A 19,450-nucleotide genomic window follows, 5' to 3' on the forward strand; every position below is an offset into this window, starting at 1 on the left:
AAAGATTGCGGAATGTACTGCAAAAGCAAACGTTGGAGAAGACGAACTCTGAAGCCGTCGGTGCTTTAACAATCATTCCGTGCAGCAACGATAATCTGGGAAGAGCGAAGGGTGGGTTCCGCTCGACCACACAACAAATTTTATATAATGTTCTACTTGTTCTAAATTTGCGTTTCCAGATCATCAGTAAAATACTGTGTGATTTACACCTGGCTTGCTTCTTCCAAAAGCGATATTAAGAAATACATCGACTGCAACGTCATTAGGGGTCGCGGGTCCGGACGCCGGCGCGCCAGCGGCGGCCTGTCGGGGCTGCTGGTGCCTCCATGTAGAGCTACCGCTGGGCCCGGGCTCCTTGCCGCTAACGAAGTGATTGCTTTTGGTGACATCATATGCAATAGCGACTGCGCGAATTGACGGTAGCTCGTACGGAAAGCAAGAGTAGCTGATGCTACCGAGGACTCGGCCGCGAGCTTGTCCGACGACTTCTTGGGCTCTTATTCGTGGTGGCATTCAGACAGGCAAGGGTGCTGTCGATTGTTGCGTACGAATGCGAAATACCTGCATTGTGCGTTTCCGCAAAGTGATTTTTACGCCAAAGTTGTGATCGTCCTGCAAGTTGTGTCACATGTGGATCTCAGAGCTTAGCAGTTTCCGTGGTGTAGCGGTTATCACGTCTGCCTAACAGGCAGAAGGTCTCCGTTTCGATTCCGGGCGTAATCACTTTTTCGTCGCACTCAACAAGACACTTGCTACAATCTCTACTGTGAACATTGAAATCAATTTCAAACGTCCAACCACCAGGCTGCAGATGGCTCAAATGATACATGAAACTCTTTCAGAACCGGCTACTAGGTTTTTGTGCTTACCTGGAGGGCAGGAAATGCGCGGAACAGCCGCCGGCATGCCGGTAGTCGCCACACGTTTGCACAAAACGCAAGGGCTCGTCCGGGATTTGAACCCGGGACCTCCTGCACCCGAAGCAGGAATCATACCCCTAGACCAACGAGCCTTCTCGATGCACATGACTATCGCCTCCGTTCTTGCTATCACCGTGCAGAGCTGCTGCTCACCCAGCGTTCTCCCTGGCTGTTGCGGTTTGATTGTTTTTATCGTTGTCTTTTACTATAGCAACTTCTAGAATCGGACGGAGCTCGTAGCCGATGCCCTTGCTTACGCAGGAAAAATCTGTTGGAGCTACGGTTTTCCAGGTAGTACAACGGCAAAACCGTCGTTTCCGTGGTGTAGCGGTTATCACGTCTGCTTTACACGCAGAAGGTCCCCGGTTCGATCCCGGGCGGAAGCACGACTTTTTTTAAACCCGTTTTAGGATTCCATTTCCGAGATAACGTCACGTCTGCGTGTGCGGGATAATAAATGTCGTGTGCTACCTCATTTTACTGTCAGATGCTCTTGCTCCCATAGTGCACCGGTATTCAGTAACTCAGAACGCTCGTAGCTCCATTCTGGCCTGCAAAATTTAGTATCCATTTCTTCAAGACTACTTCAAGTTCGCTTCATACTGGCTTTCCTGATCTCTTTGCACTCGCCTTGTCACAACTCTGTTGAAGTGTGAACATAACTAATAGTGAGAAACTCGTAACTACGCTCAGTCTTGTATCCCACTCTTTGGTTGACGTTGTCGCTAATCAGATGAAGGTAGACTGCTCCACGATTGAGCTTCGTCTCCACTCACGGTGCACACGTTCTGCAAAGACAACCTTTGTTTTCCGTTGCATGCAAGATTACTGTCGGCTCTTCTACAGAAATCGACCTATGTAATTTACTGGTATCAGATTCTTGCCATATCAAACGGTCCCTTCATGACCGTAGGGCCACACACAGCGTGCTGCGGCACGCATCTGTTCTTCATTGCAGAGCTACAAACGTGGGTGAGCTCCACCTACTCTTCAGCACGGTCAAAACGATAGGCCTCGTCCGGGATTTGAACCCGGGACCTCCTGCACCCAAAGCAGGAATCATACCCCTAGACCAACGAGCCACCTGCCGGTGGCAGTGAAGGTAATCCCAAGCAGTCCAGCTCTGAGGAACACAAACTTTCATGTAAATCAGAAAGAAAAGCGCTTTCTGAAGGCAGCGCCCACCACTGATGGAAAGAATATTAAAGGCAATGAATGTAGAGTGAATAATTTCATCGCACTCTGCAGATGAACAGACGGTGGTGTTTCACTTTCGTCATGTGCTTTCTTAGCGTCAAGGGAAGGTAAATGCACTAAACAAAAAAACACCGGGAAGCCGAAACACCAACTCATAACGAAAAGATAGCGGAATATACTGCAAGCAAAACTTCCAAACACGACTCCTGAAGGCGTCGGTGCCTTAAGAATTATTCCGTGCAGCAATGATCATCTACGAAGAGCCAACTGTATGTGTCGCTCCACCACGCAACTTTTTTTGATATCGTTTTACCTAAATTTCCATTACCTGTTCGTTACAAGAATACCGTGTGGCTTTCAACTGGTCTGCTTCGTCCAGCAGCGATAGTAGTAACTAAACCGACCACAGTATCATTAAAAGTAGGTCAGACACAAAAGTCGGAGTTGCTCTGTAGCTCATGTTATTCTGCTTTCAAATGCAATTGTATGGCTGGGAGTAGGGGCGTACTCCTGTAATGCAGGCGTCCGGGAGGCCGTTGCTGTGGGAGACATCTGGGAACAACTACAGACACGGCCGTTTCATTAGCTCAGGAACGACCGCGATGCTCTTATCGAGCTCTGCAGATTGACCGGACTGCAGTGCGGAATTTTCGGCTAGTGGTGGCTCGGGGTTAAGAGAAGTCGGGAGCTGTGAGCAAAACTACATCGGGAAACCGAAACAGACGACTCATAACGAAAAGATTGCGGAATGTACTGCAAAAGCAAACGTTGGAGAAGACGAACTCTGAAGCCGTCGGTGCTTTAACAATCATTCCGTGCAGCAACGATAATCTGGGAAGAGCGAAGGGTGGGTTCCGCTCGACCACACAACAAATTTTATATAATGTTCTACTTGTTCTAAATTTGCGTTTCCAGAACATCAGTAAAATACTGTGTGATTTACACCTGGCTTGCTTCATCCAAAAGCGATATTAAGAAATACATCGACTGCAACGTCATTAGGGGTCGCGGGTCCGGACGCCGGCGCGCCAGAGGCGGCCTGTCGGGGCTGCTGGTGCCTCCATGTAGAGCTACCGCAGGGCCCGGGCTCCTTGCCGCTAACGAAGTGATTGCTTTTGGTGACATCATATGCAATAGCGACTGCGCGAATTGACGGTAGCTCGTACGGAAAGCAAGAGTAGCTGATGCTACCGAGGACTCGGCCGCGAGCTTGTCCGACGACTTCTTGGGCTCTTATTCGTGGTGGCATTCAGACAGGCAAGGGTGCTGTCGATTGTTGCGTACGAATGCGAAATACCTGCATTGTGCGTTTCCGCAAAGTGATTTTTACGCCAAAGTTGTGATCGTCCTGCAAGTTGTGTCACATGTGGATCTCAGAGCTTAGCAGTTTCCGTGGTGTAGCGGTTATCACGTCTGCCTAACAGGCAGAAGGTCTCCGTTTCGATTCCGGGCGTAATCACTTTTTCGTCGCACTCAACAAGACACTTGCTACAATCTCTACTGTGAACATTGAAATCAATTTCAAACGTCCAACCACCAGGCTGCAGATGGCTCAAATGATACATGAAACTCTTTCAGAACCGGCTACTAGGTTTTTGTGCTTACCTGGAGGGCAGGAAATGCGCGGAACAGCCGCCGGCATGCCGGTAGTCGCCACACGTTTGCACAAAACGCAAGGGCTCGTCCGGGATTTGAACCCGGGACCTCCTGCACCCGAAGCAGGAATCATACCCCTAGACCAACGAGCCTTCTCGATGCACATGACTATCGCCTCCGTTCTTGCTATCACCGTGCAGAGCTGCTGCTCACCCAGCGTTCTCCCTGGCTGTTGCGGTTTGATTGTTTTTATCGTTGTCTTTTACTATAGCAACTTCTAGAATCGGACGGAGCTCGTAGCCGATGCCCTTGCTTACGCAGGAAAAATCTGTTGGAGCTACGGTTTTCCAGGTAGTACAACGGCAAAACCGTCGTTTCCGTGGTGTAGCGGTTATCACGTCTGCTTTACACGCAGAAGGTCCCCGGTTCGATCCCGGGCGGAAGCACGACTTTTTTTAAACCCGTTTTAGGATTCCATTTCCGAGATAACGTCACGTCTGCGTGTGCGGGATAATAAATGTCGTGTGCTACCTCATTTTACTGTCAAATGCTCTTGCTCCCATAGTGCACCGGTATTCAGTAACTCAGAACGCTCGTAGCTCCATTCTGGCCTGCAAAATTTAGTATCCATTTCTTCAAGACTACTTCAAGTTCGCTTCATACTGGCTTTCCTGATCTCTTTGCACTCGCCTTGTCACAACTCTGTTGAAGTGTGAACATAACTAATAGTGAGAAACTCGTAACTACGCTCAGTCTTGTATCCCACTCTTTGGTTGACGTTGTCGCTAATGAGATGAAGGTAGACTGCTCCACGATTGAGCTTCGTCTCCACTCACGGTGCACACGTTCTGCAAAGACAACCTTTGTTTTCCGTTGCATGCAAGATTACTGTCGGCTCTTCTACAGAAATCGACCTATGTAATTTACTGGTATCAGATTCTTGCCATATCAAACGGTCCCTTCATGACCGTAGGGCCACACACAGCGTGCTGCGGCACGCATCTGTTCTTCATTGCAGAGCTACAAACGTGGGTGAGCTCCACCTACTCTTCAGCACGGTCAAAACGATAGGGCTCGTCCGGGATTTGAACCCGGGACCTCCTGCACCCAAAGCAGGAATCATACCCCTAGACCAACGAGCCACCTGCCGGTGGCAGTGAAGGTAATCCCAAGCATTCCAGCTCCGAGGAACACAAACTTTCATGTAAATCAGAAAGAAAAGCGCTTTCTGAAGGCAGCGCCCACCACTGATGGAAAGAATATTAAAGGCGATGAATGTAGAGTGAATAATTTCATCGCACTCTGCAGATGAACAGACGGTGGTGTTTCACTTTCGTCATGTGCTTTCTTAGCGTCAAGGGAAGGCAAATGCACTAAACAAAAAAACACCGGGAAGCCGAAACACCAACTCATAACGAAAAGATAGCGGAATATACTGCAAGCAAAACTTCCAAACACGACTCCTGAAGGCGTCGGTGCCTTAAGAATTATTCCGTGCAGCAATGATCATCTACGAAGAGCCAATGGTATGTGTCGCTCCACCACGCAACTTTTTTTGATATCGTTTTACCTAAATTTCCATTACCTGTTCGTTACAAGAATACCGTGTGGCTTTCAACTGGTCTGCTTCGTCCAGCAGCGATAGTAGTAACTAAACCGACCACAGTATCATTAAAAGTAGGTCAGACACAAAAGTCGGAGTTGCTCTGTAGCTCATGTTATTCTGCTTTCAAATGCAATTGTATGGCTGGGAGTAGGGGCGTACTCCTGTAATGCAGGCGTCCGGGAGGCCGTTGCTGTGGGAGACATCTGGGAACAACTACAGACACGGCCGTTTCATTAGCTCAGGAACGACCGCGATGCTCTTATCGAGCTCTGCAGATTGACCGGACTGCAGTGCGGAATTTTCGGCTAGTGGTGGCTCGGGGTTAAGAGAAGTCGGGAGCTGTGAGCAAAACTACATCGGGAAACCGAAACAGACGACTCATAACGAAAAGATTGCGGAATGTACTGCAAAAGCAAACGTTGGAGAAGACGAACTCTGAAGCCGTCGGTGCTTTAACAATCATTCCGTGCAGCAACGATAATCTGGGAAGAGCGAAGGGTGGGTTCCGCTCGACCACACAACAAATTTTATATAATGTTCTACTTGTTCTAAATTTGCGTTTCCAGATCATCAGTAAAATACTGTGAGATTTACACCTGGCTTGCTTCTTCCAAAAGCGATATTAAGAAATACATCGACTGCAACGTCATTAGGGGTCGCGGGTCCGGGCGCCGGCGCGCCAGCGGCGGCCTGTCGGGGCTGCTGGTGCCTCCATGTAGAGCTACCGCTGGGCCCGGGCTCCTTGCCGCTAACGAAGTGATTGCTTTTGCTGACATCATATGCAATAGCGACTGCGCGAATTGACGGTAGCTCGTACGGAAAGCAAGAGTAGCTGATGCTACCGAGGACTCGGCCGCGAGCTTGTCCGACGACTTCTTGGGCTCTTATTCGTGGTGGCATTCAGACAGGCAAGGGTGCTGTCGATTGTTGCGTACGAATGCGAAATACCTGCATTGTGCGTTTCCGCAAAGTGATTTTTACGCCAAAGTTGTGATCGTCCTGCAAGTTGTGTCACATGTGGATCTCAGAGCTTAGCAGTTTCCGTGGTGTAGCGGTTATCACGTCTGCCTAACAGGCAGAAGGTCTCCGTTTCGATTCCGGGCGTAATCACTTTTTCGTCGCACTCAACAAGACACTTGCTACAATCTCTACTGTGAACATTGAAATCAATTTCAAACGTCCAACCACCAGGCTGCAGATGGCTCAAATGATACATGAAACTCTTTCAGAACCGGCTACTAGGTTTTTGTGCTTACCTGGAGGGCAGGAAATGCGCGGAACAGCCGCCGGCATGCCGGTAGTCGCCACACGTTTGCACAAAACGCAAGGGCTCGTCCGGGATTTGAACCCGGGACCTCCTGCACCCGAAGCAGGAATCATACCCCTAGACCAACGAGCCTTCTCGATGCACATGACTATCGCCTCCGTTCTTGCTATCACCGTGCAGAGCTGCTGCTCACCCAGCGTTCTCCCTGGCTGTTGCGGTTTGATTGTTTTTATCGTTGTCTTTTACTATAGCAACTTCTAGAATCGGACGGAGCTCGTAGCCGATGCCCTTGCTTACGCAGGAAAAATCTGTTGGAGCTACGGTTTTCCAGGTAGTACAACGGCAAAACCGTCGTTTCCGTGGTGTAGCGGTTATCACGTCTGCTTTACACGCAGAAGGTCCCCGGTTCGATCCCGGGCGGAAGCACGACTTTTTTTAAACCCGTTTTAGGATTCCATTTCCGAGATAACGTCACGTCTGCGTGTGCGGGATAATAAATGTCGTGTGCTACCTCATTTTACTGTCAAATGCTCTTGCTCCCATAGTGCACCGGTATTCAGTAACTCAGAACGCTCGTAGCTCCATTCTGGCCTGCAAAATTTAGTATCCATTTCTTCAAGACTACTTCAAGTTCGCTTCATACTGGCTTTCCTGATCTCTTTGCACTCGCCTTGTCACAACTCTGTTGAAGTGTGAACATAACTAATAGTGAGAAACTCGTAACTACGCTCAGTCTTGTATCCCACTCTTTGGTTGACGTTGTCGCTAATGAGATGAAGGTAGACTGCTCCACGATTGAGCTTCGTCTCCACTCACGGTGCACACGTTCTGCAAAGACAACCTTTGTTTTCCGTTGCATGCAAGATTACTGTCGGCTCTTCTACAGAAATCGACCTATGTAATTTACTGGTATCAGATTCTTGCCATATCAAACGGTCCCTTCATGACCGTAGGGCCACACACAGCGTGCTGCGGCACGCATCTGTTCTTCATTGCAGAGCTACAAACGTGGGTGAGCTCCACCTACTCTTCAGCACGGTCAAAACGATAGGGCTCGTCCGGGATTTGAACCCGGGACCTCCTGCACCCAAAGCAGGAATCATACCCCTAGACCAACGAGCCACCTGCCGGTGGCAGTGAAGGTAATCCCAAGCATTCCAGCTCCGAGGAACACAAACTTTCATGTAAATCAGAAAGAAAAGCGCTTTCTGAAGGCAGCGCCCACCACTGATGGAAAGAATATTAAAGGCGATGAATGTAGAGTGAATAATTTCATCGCACTCTGCAGATGAACAGACGGTGGTGTTTCACTTTCGTCATGTGCTTTCTTAGCGTCAAGGGAAGGCAAATGCACTAAACAAAAAAACACCGGGAAGCCGAAACACCAACTCATAACGAAAAGATAGCGGAATATACTGCAAGCAAAACTTCCAAACACGACTCCTGAAGGCGTCGGTGCCTTAAGAATTATTCCGTGCAGCAATGATCATCTACGAAGAGCCAATGGTATGTGTCGCTCCACCACGCAACTTTTTTTGATATCGTTTTACCTAAATTTCCATTACCTGTTCGTTACAAGAATACCGTGTGGCTTTCAACTGGTCTGCTTCGTCCAGCAGCGATAGTAGTAACTAAACCGACCACAGTATCATTAAAAGTAGGTCAGACACAAAAGTCGGAGTTGCTCTGTAGCTCATGTTATTCTGCTTTCAAATGCAATTGTATGGCTGGGAGTAGGGGCGTACTCCTGTAATGCAGGCGTCCGGGAGGCCGTTGCTGTGGGAGACATCTGGGAACAACTACAGACACGGCCGTTTCATTAGCTCAGGAACGACCGCGATGCTCTTATCGAGCTCTGCAGATTGACCGGACTGCAGTGCGGAATTTTCGGCTAGTGGTGGCTCGGGGTTAAGAGAAGTCGGGAGCTGTGAGCAAAACTACATCGGGAAACCGAAACAGACGACTCATAACGAAAAGATTGCGGAATGTACTGCAAAAGCAAACGTTGGAGAAGACGAACTCTGAAGCCGTCGGTGCTTTAACAATCATTCCGTGCAGCAACGATAATCTGGGAAGAGCGAAGGGTGGGTTCCGCTCGACCACACAACAAATTTTATATAATGTTCTACTTGTTCTAAATTTGCGTTTCCAGATCATCAGTAAAATACTGTGAGATTTACACCTGGCTTGCTTCTTCCAAAAGCGATATTAAGAAATACATCGACTGCAACGTCATTAGGGGTCGCGGGTCCGGGCGCCGGCGCGCCAGCGGCGGCCTGTCGGGGCTGCTGGTGCCTCCATGTAGAGCTACCGCTGGGCCCGGGCTCCTTGCCGCTAACGAAGTGATTGCTTTTGCTGACATCATATGCAATAGCGACTGCGCGAATTGACGGTAGCTCGTACGGAAAGCAAGAGTAGCTGATGCTACCGAGGACTCGGCCGCGAGCTTGTCCGACGACTTCTTGGGCTCTTATTCGTGGTGGCATTCAGACAGGCAAGGGTGCTGTCGATTGTTGCGTACGAATGCGAAATACCTGCATTGTGCGTTTCCGCAAAGTGATTTTTACGCCAAAGTTGTGATCGTCCTGCAAGTTGTGTCACATGTGGATCTCAGAGCTTAGCAGTTTCCGTGGTGTAGCGGTTATCACGTCTGCCTAACAGGCAGAAGGTCTCCGTTTCGATTCCGGGCGTAATCACTTTTTCGTCGCACTCAACAAGACACTTGCTACAATCTCTACTGTGAACATTTAAATCAATTTCAAACGTCCAACCACCAGGCTGCAGATGGCTCAAATGATACATGAAACTCTTTCAGAACCGGCTACTAGGTTTTTGTGCTTACCTGGAGGGCAGGAAATGCGCGGAACAGCCGCCGGCATGCCGGTAGTCGCCACACGTTTGCACAAAGCGCAAGGGCTCGTCCGGGATTTGAACCCGGGACCTCCTGCACCCGAAGCAGGAATCATACCCCTAGACCAACGAGCCTTCTCGATGCACATGACTATCGCCTCCGTTCTTGCTATCACCGTGCAGAGCTGCTGCTCACCCAGCGTTCTCCCTGGCTGTTGCGGTTTGATTGTTTTTATCGTTGTCTTTTACTATAGCAACTTCTAGAATCGGACGGAGCTCGTAGCCGATGCCCTTGCTTACGCAGGAAAAATCTGTTGGAGCTACGGTTTTCCAGGTAGTACAACGGCAAAACCGTCGTTTCCGTGGTGTAGCGGTTATCACGTCTGCTTTACACGCAGAAGGTCCCCGGTTCGATCCCGGGCGGAAGCACGACTTTTTTTAAACCCGTTTTAGGATTCCATTTCCGAGATAACGTCACGTCTGCGTGTGCGGGATAATAAATGTCGTGTGCTACCTCATTTTACTGTCAAATGCTCTTGCTCCCATAGTGCACCGGTATTCAGTAACTCAGAACGCTCGTAGCTCCATTCTGGCCTGCAAAATTTAGTATCCATTTCTTCAAGACTACTTCAAGTTCGCTTCATACTGGCTTTCCTGATCTCTTTGCACTCGCCTTGTCACAACTCTGTTGAAGTGTGAACATAACTAATAGTGAGAAACTCGTAACTACGCTCAGTCTTGTATCCCACTCTTTGGTTGACGTTGTCGCTAATGAGATGAAGGTAGACTGCTCCACGATTGAGCTTCGTCTCCACTCACGGTGCACACGTTCTGCAAAGACAACCTTTGTTTTCCGTTGCATGCAAGATTACTGTCGGCTCTTCTACAGAAATCGACCTATGTAATTTACTGGTATCAGATTCTTGCCATATCAAACGGTCCCTTCATGACCGTAGGGCCACACACAGCGTGCTGCGGCACGCATCTGTTCTTCATTGCAGAGCTACAAACGTGGGTGAGCTCCACCTACTCTTCAGCACGGTCAAAACGATAGGGCTCGTCCGGGATTTGAACCCGGGACCTCCTGCACCCAAAGCAGGAATCATACCCCTAGACCAACGAGCCACCTGCCGGTGGCAGTGAAGGTAATCCCAAGCATTCCAGCTCCGAGGAACACAAACTTTCATGTAAATCAGAAAGAAAAGCGCTTTCTGAAGGCAGCGCCCACCACTGATGGAAAGAATATTAAAGGCAATGAATGTAGAGTGAATAATTTCATCGCACTCTGCAGATGAACAGACGGTGGTGTTTCACTTTCGTCATGTGCTTTCTTAGCGTCAAGGGAAGGCAAATGCACTAAACAAAAAAACACCGGGAAGCCGAAACACCAACTCATAACGAAAAGATAGCGGAATATACTGCAAGCAAAACTTCCAAACACGACTCCTGAAGGCGTCGGTGCCTTAAGAATTATTCCGTGCAGCAATGATCATCTACGAAGAGCCAATGGTATGTGTCGCTCCACCACGCAACTTTTTTTGATATCGTTTTACCTAAATTTCCATTACCTGTTCGTTACAAGAATACCGTGTGGCTTTCAACTGGTCTGCTTCGTCCAGTAGCGATAGTAGTAACTAAACCGACCACAGTATCATTAAAAGTAGGTCAGACACAAAAGTCGGAGTTGCTCTGTAGCTCATGTTATTCTGCTTTCAAATGCAATTGTATGGCTGGGAGTAGGGGCGTACTCCTGTAATGCAGGCGTCCGGGAGGCCGTTGCTGTGGGAGACATCTGGGAACAACTACAGACACGGCCGTTTCATTAGCTCAGGAACGACCGCGATGCTCTTATCGAGCTCTGCAGATTGACCGGACTGCAGTGCGGAATTTTCGGCTAGTGGTGGCTCGGGGTTAAGAGAAGTCGGGAGCTGTGAGCAAAACTACATCGGGAAACCGAAACAGACGACTCATAACGAAAAGATTGCGGAATGTACTGCAAAAGCAAACGTTGGAGAAGACGAACTCTGAAGCCGTCGGTGCTTTAACAATCATTCCGTGCAGCAACGATAATCTGGGAAGAGCGAAGGGTGGGTTCCGCTCGACCACACAACAAATTTTATATAATGTTCTACTTGTTCTAAATTTGCGTTTCCAGATCATCAGTAAAATACTGTGAGATTTACACCTGGCTTGCTTCTTCCAAAAGCGATATTAAGAAATACATCGACTGCAACGTCATTAGGGGTCGCGGGTCCGGACGCCGGCGCGCCAGCGGCGGCCTGTGCCTCCATGTGCCTCCATGTAGAGCTACCGCTGGGCCCGGGCTCCTTGCCGCTAACGAAGTGATTGCTTTTGGTGACATCATATGCAATAGCGACTGCGCGAATTGACGGTAGCTCGTACGGAAAGCAAGAGTAGCTGATGCTACCGAGGACTCGGCCGCGAGCTTGTCCGACGACTTCTTGGGCTCTTATTCGTGGTGGCATTCAGACAGGCAAGGGTGCTGTCGATTGTTGCGTACGAATGCGAAATACCTGCATTGTGCGTTTCCGCAAAGTGATTTTTACGCCAAAGTTGTGATCGTCCTGCAAGTTGTGTCACATGTGGATCTCAGAGCTTAGCAGTTTCCGTGGTGTAGCGGTTATCACGTCTGCCTAACAGGCAGAAGGTCTCCGTTTCGATTCCGGGCGTAATCACTTTTTCGTCGCACTCAACAAGACACTTGCTACAATCTCTACTGTGAACATTTAAATCAATTTCAAACGTCCAACCACCAGGCTGCAGATGGCTCAAATGATACATGAAACTCTTTCAGAACCGGCTACTAGGTTTTTGTGCTTACCTGGAGGGCAGGAAATGCGCGGAACAGCCGCCGGCATGCCGGTAGTCGCCACACGTTTGCACAAAACGCAAGGGCTCGTCCGGGATTTGAACCCGGGACCTCCTGCACCCGAAGCAGGAATCATACCCCTAGACCAACGAGCCTTCTCGATGCACATGACTATCGCCTCCGTTCTTGCTATCACCGTGCAGAGCTGCTGCTCACCCAGCGTTCTCCCTGGCTGTTGCGGTTTGATTGTTTTTATCGTTGTCTTTTACTATAGCAACTTCTAGAATCGGACGGAGCTCGTAGCCGATGCCCTTGCTTACGCAGGAAAAATCTGTTGGAGCTACGGTTTTCCAGGTAGTACAACGGCAAAACCGTCGTTTCCGTGGTGTAGCGGTTATCACGTCTGCTTTACACGCAGAAGGTCCCCGGTTCGATCCCGGGCGGAAGCACGACTTTTTTTAAACCCGTTTTAGGATTCCATTTCCGAGATAACGTCACGTCTGCGTGTGCGGGATAATAAATGTCGTGTGCTACCTCATTTTACTGTCAGATGCTCTTGCTCCCATAGTGCACCGGTATTCAGTAACTCAGAACGCTCGTAGCTCCATTCTGGCCTGCAAAATTTAGTATCCATTTCTTCAAGACTACTTCAAGTTCGCTTCATACTGGCTTTCCTGATCTCTTTGCACTCGCCTTGTCACAACTCTGTTGAAGTGTGAACATAACTAATAGTGAGAAACTCGTAACTACGCTCAGTCTTGTATCCCACTCTTTGGTTGACGTTGTCGCTAATCAGATGAAGGTAGACTGCTCCACGATTGAGCTTCGTCTCCACTCACGGTGCACACGTTCTGCAAAGACAACCTTTGTTTTCCGTTGCATGCAAGATTACTGTCGGCTCTTCTACAGAAATCGACCTATGTAATTTACTGGTATCAGATTCTTGCCATATCAAACGGTCCCTTCATGACCGTAGGGCCACACACAGCGTGCTGCGGCACGCATCTGTTCTTCATTGCAGAGCTACAAACGTGGGTGAGCTCCACCTACTCTTCAGCACGGTCAAAACGATAGGGCTCGTCCGGGATTTGAACCCGGGACCTCCTGCACCCAAAGCAGGAATCATACCCCTAGACCAACGAGCCACCTGCCGGTGGCAGTGAAGGTAATCCCAAGCAGTCCAGCTCCGAGGAACACAAACTTTCATGTAAATCAGAAAGAAAAGCGCTTTCTGAAGGCAGCGCCCACCACTGATGGAAAGAATATTAAAGGCAATGAATGTAGAGTGAATAATTTCATCGCACTCTGCAGATGAACAGACGGTGGTGTTTCACTTTCGTCATGTGCTTTCTTAGCGTCAAGGGAAGGCAAATGCACTAAACAAAAAAACACCGGGAAGCCGAAACACCAACTCATAACGAAAAGATAGCGGAATATACTGCAAGCAAAACTTCCAAACACGACTCCTGAAGGCGTCGGTGCCTTAAGAATTATTCCGTGCAGCAATGATCATCTACGAAGAGCCAACTGTATGTGTCGCTCCACCACGCAACTTTTTTTGATATCGTTTTACCTAAATTTCCATTACCTGTTCGTTACAAGAATACCGTGTGGCTTTCAACTGGTCTGCTTCGTCCAGCAGCGATAGTAGTAACTAAACCGACCACAGTATCATTAAAAGTAGGTCAGACACAAAAGTCGGAGTTGCTCTGTAGCTCATGTTATTCTGCTTTCAAATGCAATTGTATGGCTGGGAGTAGGGGCGTACTCCTGTAATGCAGGCGTCCGGGAGGCCGTTGCTGTGGGAGACATCTGGGAACAACTACAGACACGGCCGTTTCATTAGCTCAGGAACGACCGCGATGCTCTTATCGAGCTCTGCAGATTGACCGGACTGCAGTGCGGAATTTTCGGCTAGTGGTGGCTCGGGGTTAAGAGAAGTCGGGAGCTGTGAGCAAAACTACATCGGGAAACCGAAACAGACGACTCATAACGAAAAGATTGCGGAATGTACTGCAAAAGCAAACGTTGGAGAAGACGAACTCTGAAGCCGTCGGTGCTTTAACAATCATTCCGTGCAGCAACGATAATCTGGGAAGAGCGAAGGGTGGGTTCCGCTCGACCACACAACAAATTTTATATAATGTTCTACTTGTTCTAAATTTGCGTTTCCAGATCATCAGTAAAATACTGTGTGATTTACACCTGGCTTGCTTCTTCCAAAAGCGATATTAAGAAATACATCGACTGCAACGTCATTAGGGGTCGCGGGTCCGGACGCCGGCGCGCCAGCGGCGGCCTGTCGGGGCTGCTGGTGCCTCCATGTAGAGCTACCGCTGGGCCCGGGCTCCTTGCCGCTAACGAAGTGATTGCTTTTGGTGACATCATATGCAATAGCGACTGCGCGAATTGACGGTAGCTCGTACGGAAAGCAAGAGTAGCTGATGCTACCGAGGACTCGGCCGCGAGCTTGTCCGACGACTTCTTGGGCTCTTATTCGTGGTGGCATTCAGACAGGCAAGGGTGCTGTCGATTGTTGCGTACGAATGCGAAATACCTGCATTGTGCGTTTCCGCAAAGTGATTTTTACGCCAAAGTTGTGATCGTCCTGCAAGTTGTGTCACATGTGGATCTCAGAGCTTAGCAGTTTCCGTGGTGTAGCGGTTATCACGTCTGCCTAACAGGCAGAAGGTCTCCGTTTCGATTCCGGGCGTAATCACTTTTTCGTCGCACTCAACAAGACACTTGCTACAATCTCTACTGTGAACATTTAAATCAATTTCAAACGTCCAACCACCAGGCTGCAGATGGCTCAAATGATACATGAAACTCTTTCAGAACCGGCTACTAGGTTTTTGTGCTTACCTGGAGGGCAGGAAATGCGCGGAACAGCCGCCGGCATGCCGGTAGTCGCCACACGTTTGCACAAAACGCAAGGGCTCGTCCGGGATTTGAACCCGGGACCTCCTGCACCCGAAGCAGCAATCATACCCCTAGACCAACGAGCCTTCTCGATGCACATGACTATCGCCTCCGTTCTTGCTATCACCGTGCAGAGCTGCTGCTCACCCAGCGTTCTCCCTGGCTGTTGCGGTTTGATTGTTTTTATCGTTGTCTTTTACTATAGCAACTTCTAGAATCGGACGGAGCTCGTAGCCGATGCCCTTGCTTACGCAGGAAAAATCTGTTGGAGCTACGGTTTTCCAGGTAGTACAACGGCAAAACCGTCGTTTCCGTGGTGTAGCGGTTATCACGTCTGCTTTACACGCAGAAGGTCCCCGGTTCGATCCCGGGCGGAAGCACGACTTTTTTTAAACCCGTTTTAGGATTCCATTTCCGAGATAACGTCACGTCTGCGTGTGCGGGATAATAAATGTCGTGTGCTACCTCATTTTACTGTCAGATGCTCTTGCTCCCATAGTGCACCGGTATTCAGTAACTCAGAACGCTCGTAGCTCCATTCTGGCCTGCAAAATTTAGTATCCATTTCTTCAAGACTACTTCAAGTTCGCTTCATACTGGCTTTCCTGATCTCTTTGCACTCGCCTTGTCACAACTCTGTTGAAGTGTGAACATAACTAATAGTGAGAAACTCGTAACTACGCTCAGTCTTGTATCCCACTCTTTGGTTGACGTTGTCGCTAATCAGATGAAGGTAGACTGCTCCACGATTGAGCTTCGTCTCCACTCACGGTGCACACGTTCTGCAAAGACAACCTTTGTTTTCCGTTGCATGCAAGATTACTGTCGGCTCTTCTACAGAAATCGACCTATGTAATTTACTGGTATCAGATTCTTGCCATATCAAACGGTCCCTTCATGACCGTAGGGCCACACACAGCGTGCTGCGGCACGCATCTGTTCTTCATTGCAGAGCTACAAACGTGGGTGAGCTCCACCTACTCTTCAGCACGGTCAAAACGATAGGGCTCGTCCGGGATTTGAACCCGGGACCTCCTGCACCCAAAGCAGGAATCATACCCCTAGACCAACGAGCCACCTGCCGGTGGCAGTGAAGGTAATCCCAAGCAGTCCAGCTCCGAGGAACACAAACTTTCATGTAAATCAGAAAGAAAAGCGCTTTCTGAAGGCAGCGCCCACCACTGATGGAAAGAATATTAAAGGCAATGAATGTAGAGTGAATAATTTCATCGCACTCTGCAGATGAACAGACGGTGGTGTTTCACTTTCGTCATGTGCTTTCTTAGCGTCAAGGGAAGGCAAATGCACTAAACAAAAAAACACCGGGAAGCCGAAACACCAACTCATAACGAAAAGATAGCGGAATATACTGCAAGCAAAACTTCCAAACACGACTCCTGAAGGCGTCGGTGCCTTAAGAATTATTCCGTGCAGCAATGATCATCTACGAAGAGCCAACTGTATGTGTCGCTCCACCACGCAACTTTTTTTGATATCGTTTTACCTAAATTTCCATTACCTGTTCGTTACAAGAATACCGTGTGGCTTTCAACTGGTCTGCTTCGTCCAGCAGCGATAGTAGTAACTAAACCGACCACAGTATCATTAAAAGTAGGTCAGACACAAAAGTCGGAGTTGCTCTGTAGCTCATGTTATTCTGCTTTCAAATGCAATTGTATGGCTGGGAGTAGGGGCGTACTCCTGTAATGCAGGCGTCCGGGAGGCCGTTGCTGTGGGAGACATCTGGGAACAACTACAGACACGGCCGTTTCATTAGCTCAGGAACGACCGCGATGCTCTTATCGAGCTCTGCAGATTGACCGGACTGCAGTGCGGAATTTTCGGCTAGTGGTGGCTCGGGGTTAAGAGAAGTCGGGAGCTGTGAGCAAAACTACATCGGGAAACCGAAACAGACGACTCATAACGAAAAGATTGCGGAATGTACTGCAAAAGCAAACGTTGGAGAAGACGAACTCTGAAGCCGTCGGTGCTTTAACAATCATTCCGTGCAGCAACGATAATCTGGGAAGAGCGAAGGGTGGGTTCCGCTCGACCACACAACAAATTTTATATAATGTTCTACTTGTTCTAAATTTGCGTTTCCAGATCATCAGTAAAATACTGTGTGATTTACACCTGGCTTGCTTCTTCCAAAAGCGATATTAAGAAATACATCGACTGCAACGTCATTAGGGGTCGCGGGTCCGGACGCCGGCGCGCCAGCGGCGGCCTGTCGGGGCTGCTGGTGCCTCCATGTAGAGCTACCGCTGGGCCCGGGCTCCTTGCCGCTAACGAAGTGATTGCTTTTGGTGACATCATATGCAATAGCGACTGCGCGAATTGACGGTAGCTCGTACGGAAAGCAAGAGTAGCTGATGCTACCGAGGACTCGGCCGCGAGCTTGTCCGACGACTTCTTGGGCTCTTATTCGTGGTGGCATTCAGACAGGCAAGGGTGCTGTCGATTGTTGCGTACGAATGCGAAATACCTGCATTGTGCGTTTCCGCAAAGTGATTTTTACGCCAAAGTTGTGATCGTCCTGCAAGTTGTGTCACATGTGGATCTCAGAGCTTAGCAGTTTCCGTGGTGTAGCGGTTATCACGTCTGCCTAACAGGCAGAAGGTCTCCGTTTCGATTCCGGGCGTAATCACTTTTTCGTCGCACTCAACAAGACACTTGCTACAATCTCTACTGTGAACATTTAAATCAATTTCAAACGTCCAACCACCAGGCTGCAGATGGCTCAAATGATACATGAAACTCTTTCAGAACCGGCTACTAGGTTTTTGTGCTTACCTGGAGGGCAGGAAATGCGCGGAACAGCCGCCGGCATGCCGGTAGTCGCCACACGTTTGCACAAAACGCAAGGGCTCGTCCGGGATTTGAACCCGGGACCTCCTGCACCCGAAGCAGGAATCATACCCCTAGACCAACGAGCCTTCTCGATGCACATGACTATCGCCTCCGTTCTTGCTATCACCGTGCAGAGCTGCTGCTCACCCAGCGTTCTCCCTGGCTGTTGCGGTTTGATTGTTTTTATCGTTGTCTTTTACTATAGCAACTTCTAGAATCGGACGGAGCTCGTAGCCGATGCCCTTGCTTACGCAGGAAAAATCTGTTGGAGCTACGGTTTTCCAGGTAGTACAACGGCAAAACCGTCGTTTCCGTGGTGTAGCGGTTATCACGTCTGCTTTACACGCAGAAGGTCCCCGGTTCGATCCCGGGCGGAAGCACGACTTTTTTTAAACCCGTTTTAGGATTCCATTTCCGAGATAACGTCACGTCTGCGTGTGCGGGATAATAAATGTCGTGTGCTACCTCATTTTACTGTCAGATGCTCTTGCTCCCATAGTGCACCGGTATTCAGTAACTCAGAACGCTCGTAGCTCCATTCTGGCCTGCAAAATTTAGTATCCATTTCTTCAAGACTACTTCAAGTTCGCTTCATACTGGCTTTCCTGATCTCTTTGCACTCGCCTTGTCACAACTCTGTTGAAGTGTGAACATAACTAATAGTGAGAAACTCGTAACTACGCTCAGTCTTGTATCCCACTCTTTGGTTGACGTTGTCGCTAATCAGATGAAGGTAGACTGCTCCACGATTGAGCTTCGTCTCCACTCACGGTGCACACGTTCTGCAAAGACAACCTTTGTTTTCCGTTGCATGCAAGATTACTGTCGGCTCTTCTACAGAAATCGACCTATGTAATTTACTGGTATCAGATTCTTGCCATATCAAACGGTCCCTTCATCTACGAAGAGCCAACTGTATGTGTCGATCCACCACGCAACTTTTTTTGATATCGTTTTACCTAAATTTCCATTACCTGTTCGTTACAAGAATACCGTGTGGCTTTCAGCTGGTCTGCTTCGTCCAGCAGCGATAGTAGTAACTAAACCGACCACAGTATCATTAAAAGTAGGTCAGACACAAAAGTCGGAGTTGCTCTGTAGCTCATGTTATTCTGCTTTCAAATGCAATTGTATGGCTGGGAGTAGGGGCGTACTCCTGTAATGCAGGCGTCCGGGAGGCCGTTGCTGTGGGAGACATCTGGGAACAACTACAGACACGGCCGTTTCATTAGCTCAGGAACGACCGCGATGCTCTTATCGAGCTCTGCAGATTGACCGGACTGCAGTGCGGAATTTTCGGCTAGTGGTGGCTCGGGGTTAAGAGAAGTCGGGAGCTGTGAGCAAAACTACATCGGGAAACCGAAACAGACGACTCATAACGAAAAGATTGCGGAATGTACTGCAAAAGC

General features: G+C 49.0%; 20 non-coding genes across 20 annotated transcripts; 7 read left to right on the plus strand and 13 right to left on the minus strand.

Annotated features, from left to right (window-relative positions):
• Positions 1–940: 940 nt before the first annotated feature.
• Positions 941–1,012, minus strand: Trnap-cgg (transfer RNA proline (anticodon CGG)). Its single transcript has one exon. It is a non-coding gene; the product is annotated as a tRNA-Pro (tRNA).
• Positions 1,013–1,233: 221 nt separating this feature from the next.
• On the plus strand, positions 1,234–1,306 carry Trnav-uac (transfer RNA valine (anticodon UAC)). Its single transcript has one exon. It is a non-coding gene; the product is annotated as a tRNA-Val (tRNA).
• Positions 1,307–1,929: 623 nt separating this feature from the next.
• Positions 1,930–2,002, minus strand: Trnap-ugg (transfer RNA proline (anticodon UGG)). Its single transcript has one exon. It is a non-coding gene; the product is annotated as a tRNA-Pro (tRNA).
• A 1,791-nt stretch (positions 2,003–3,793) lies between these two features.
• Trnap-cgg (transfer RNA proline (anticodon CGG)) lies at positions 3,794–3,865 on the minus strand. The gene has a single exon. It is a non-coding gene; the product is annotated as a tRNA-Pro (tRNA).
• A 221-nt stretch (positions 3,866–4,086) lies between these two features.
• On the plus strand, positions 4,087–4,159 carry Trnav-uac (transfer RNA valine (anticodon UAC)). The gene has a single exon. It is a non-coding gene; the product is annotated as a tRNA-Val (tRNA).
• Positions 4,160–4,783: 624 nt separating this feature from the next.
• Positions 4,784–4,855, minus strand: Trnap-ugg (transfer RNA proline (anticodon UGG)). The gene has a single exon. It is a non-coding gene; the product is annotated as a tRNA-Pro (tRNA).
• A 1,791-nt stretch (positions 4,856–6,646) lies between these two features.
• On the minus strand, positions 6,647–6,718 carry Trnap-cgg (transfer RNA proline (anticodon CGG)). Its single transcript has one exon. It is a non-coding gene; the product is annotated as a tRNA-Pro (tRNA).
• A 221-nt stretch (positions 6,719–6,939) lies between these two features.
• Trnav-uac (transfer RNA valine (anticodon UAC)) lies at positions 6,940–7,012 on the plus strand. The gene has a single exon. It is a non-coding gene; the product is annotated as a tRNA-Val (tRNA).
• A 624-nt stretch (positions 7,013–7,636) lies between these two features.
• Positions 7,637–7,708, minus strand: Trnap-ugg (transfer RNA proline (anticodon UGG)). Its single transcript has one exon. It is a non-coding gene; the product is annotated as a tRNA-Pro (tRNA).
• A 1,791-nt stretch (positions 7,709–9,499) lies between these two features.
• Positions 9,500–9,571, minus strand: Trnap-cgg (transfer RNA proline (anticodon CGG)). The gene has a single exon. It is a non-coding gene; the product is annotated as a tRNA-Pro (tRNA).
• Positions 9,572–9,792: 221 nt separating this feature from the next.
• On the plus strand, positions 9,793–9,865 carry Trnav-uac (transfer RNA valine (anticodon UAC)). The gene has a single exon. It is a non-coding gene; the product is annotated as a tRNA-Val (tRNA).
• Positions 9,866–10,489: 624 nt separating this feature from the next.
• On the minus strand, positions 10,490–10,561 carry Trnap-ugg (transfer RNA proline (anticodon UGG)). The gene has a single exon. It is a non-coding gene; the product is annotated as a tRNA-Pro (tRNA).
• A 1,788-nt stretch (positions 10,562–12,349) lies between these two features.
• Trnap-cgg (transfer RNA proline (anticodon CGG)) lies at positions 12,350–12,421 on the minus strand. The gene has a single exon. It is a non-coding gene; the product is annotated as a tRNA-Pro (tRNA).
• A 221-nt stretch (positions 12,422–12,642) lies between these two features.
• On the plus strand, positions 12,643–12,715 carry Trnav-uac (transfer RNA valine (anticodon UAC)). The gene has a single exon. It is a non-coding gene; the product is annotated as a tRNA-Val (tRNA).
• Positions 12,716–13,339: 624 nt separating this feature from the next.
• On the minus strand, positions 13,340–13,411 carry Trnap-ugg (transfer RNA proline (anticodon UGG)). Its single transcript has one exon. It is a non-coding gene; the product is annotated as a tRNA-Pro (tRNA).
• A 1,791-nt stretch (positions 13,412–15,202) lies between these two features.
• On the minus strand, positions 15,203–15,274 carry Trnap-cgg (transfer RNA proline (anticodon CGG)). Its single transcript has one exon. It is a non-coding gene; the product is annotated as a tRNA-Pro (tRNA).
• A 221-nt stretch (positions 15,275–15,495) lies between these two features.
• Positions 15,496–15,568, plus strand: Trnav-uac (transfer RNA valine (anticodon UAC)). The gene has a single exon. It is a non-coding gene; the product is annotated as a tRNA-Val (tRNA).
• Positions 15,569–16,192: 624 nt separating this feature from the next.
• Trnap-ugg (transfer RNA proline (anticodon UGG)) lies at positions 16,193–16,264 on the minus strand. The gene has a single exon. It is a non-coding gene; the product is annotated as a tRNA-Pro (tRNA).
• A 1,791-nt stretch (positions 16,265–18,055) lies between these two features.
• Positions 18,056–18,127, minus strand: Trnap-cgg (transfer RNA proline (anticodon CGG)). Its single transcript has one exon. It is a non-coding gene; the product is annotated as a tRNA-Pro (tRNA).
• A 221-nt stretch (positions 18,128–18,348) lies between these two features.
• Positions 18,349–18,421, plus strand: Trnav-uac (transfer RNA valine (anticodon UAC)). The gene has a single exon. It is a non-coding gene; the product is annotated as a tRNA-Val (tRNA).
• Positions 18,422–19,450: the final 1,029 nt, after the last annotated feature.

The sequence above is a fragment of the Schistocerca gregaria genome, chromosome 2 (genome assembly GCF_023897955.1).
Source record: "Schistocerca gregaria isolate iqSchGreg1 chromosome 2, iqSchGreg1.2, whole genome shotgun sequence".
Classification (NCBI taxonomy): domain Eukaryota; kingdom Metazoa; phylum Arthropoda; class Insecta; order Orthoptera; family Acrididae; genus Schistocerca; species Schistocerca gregaria.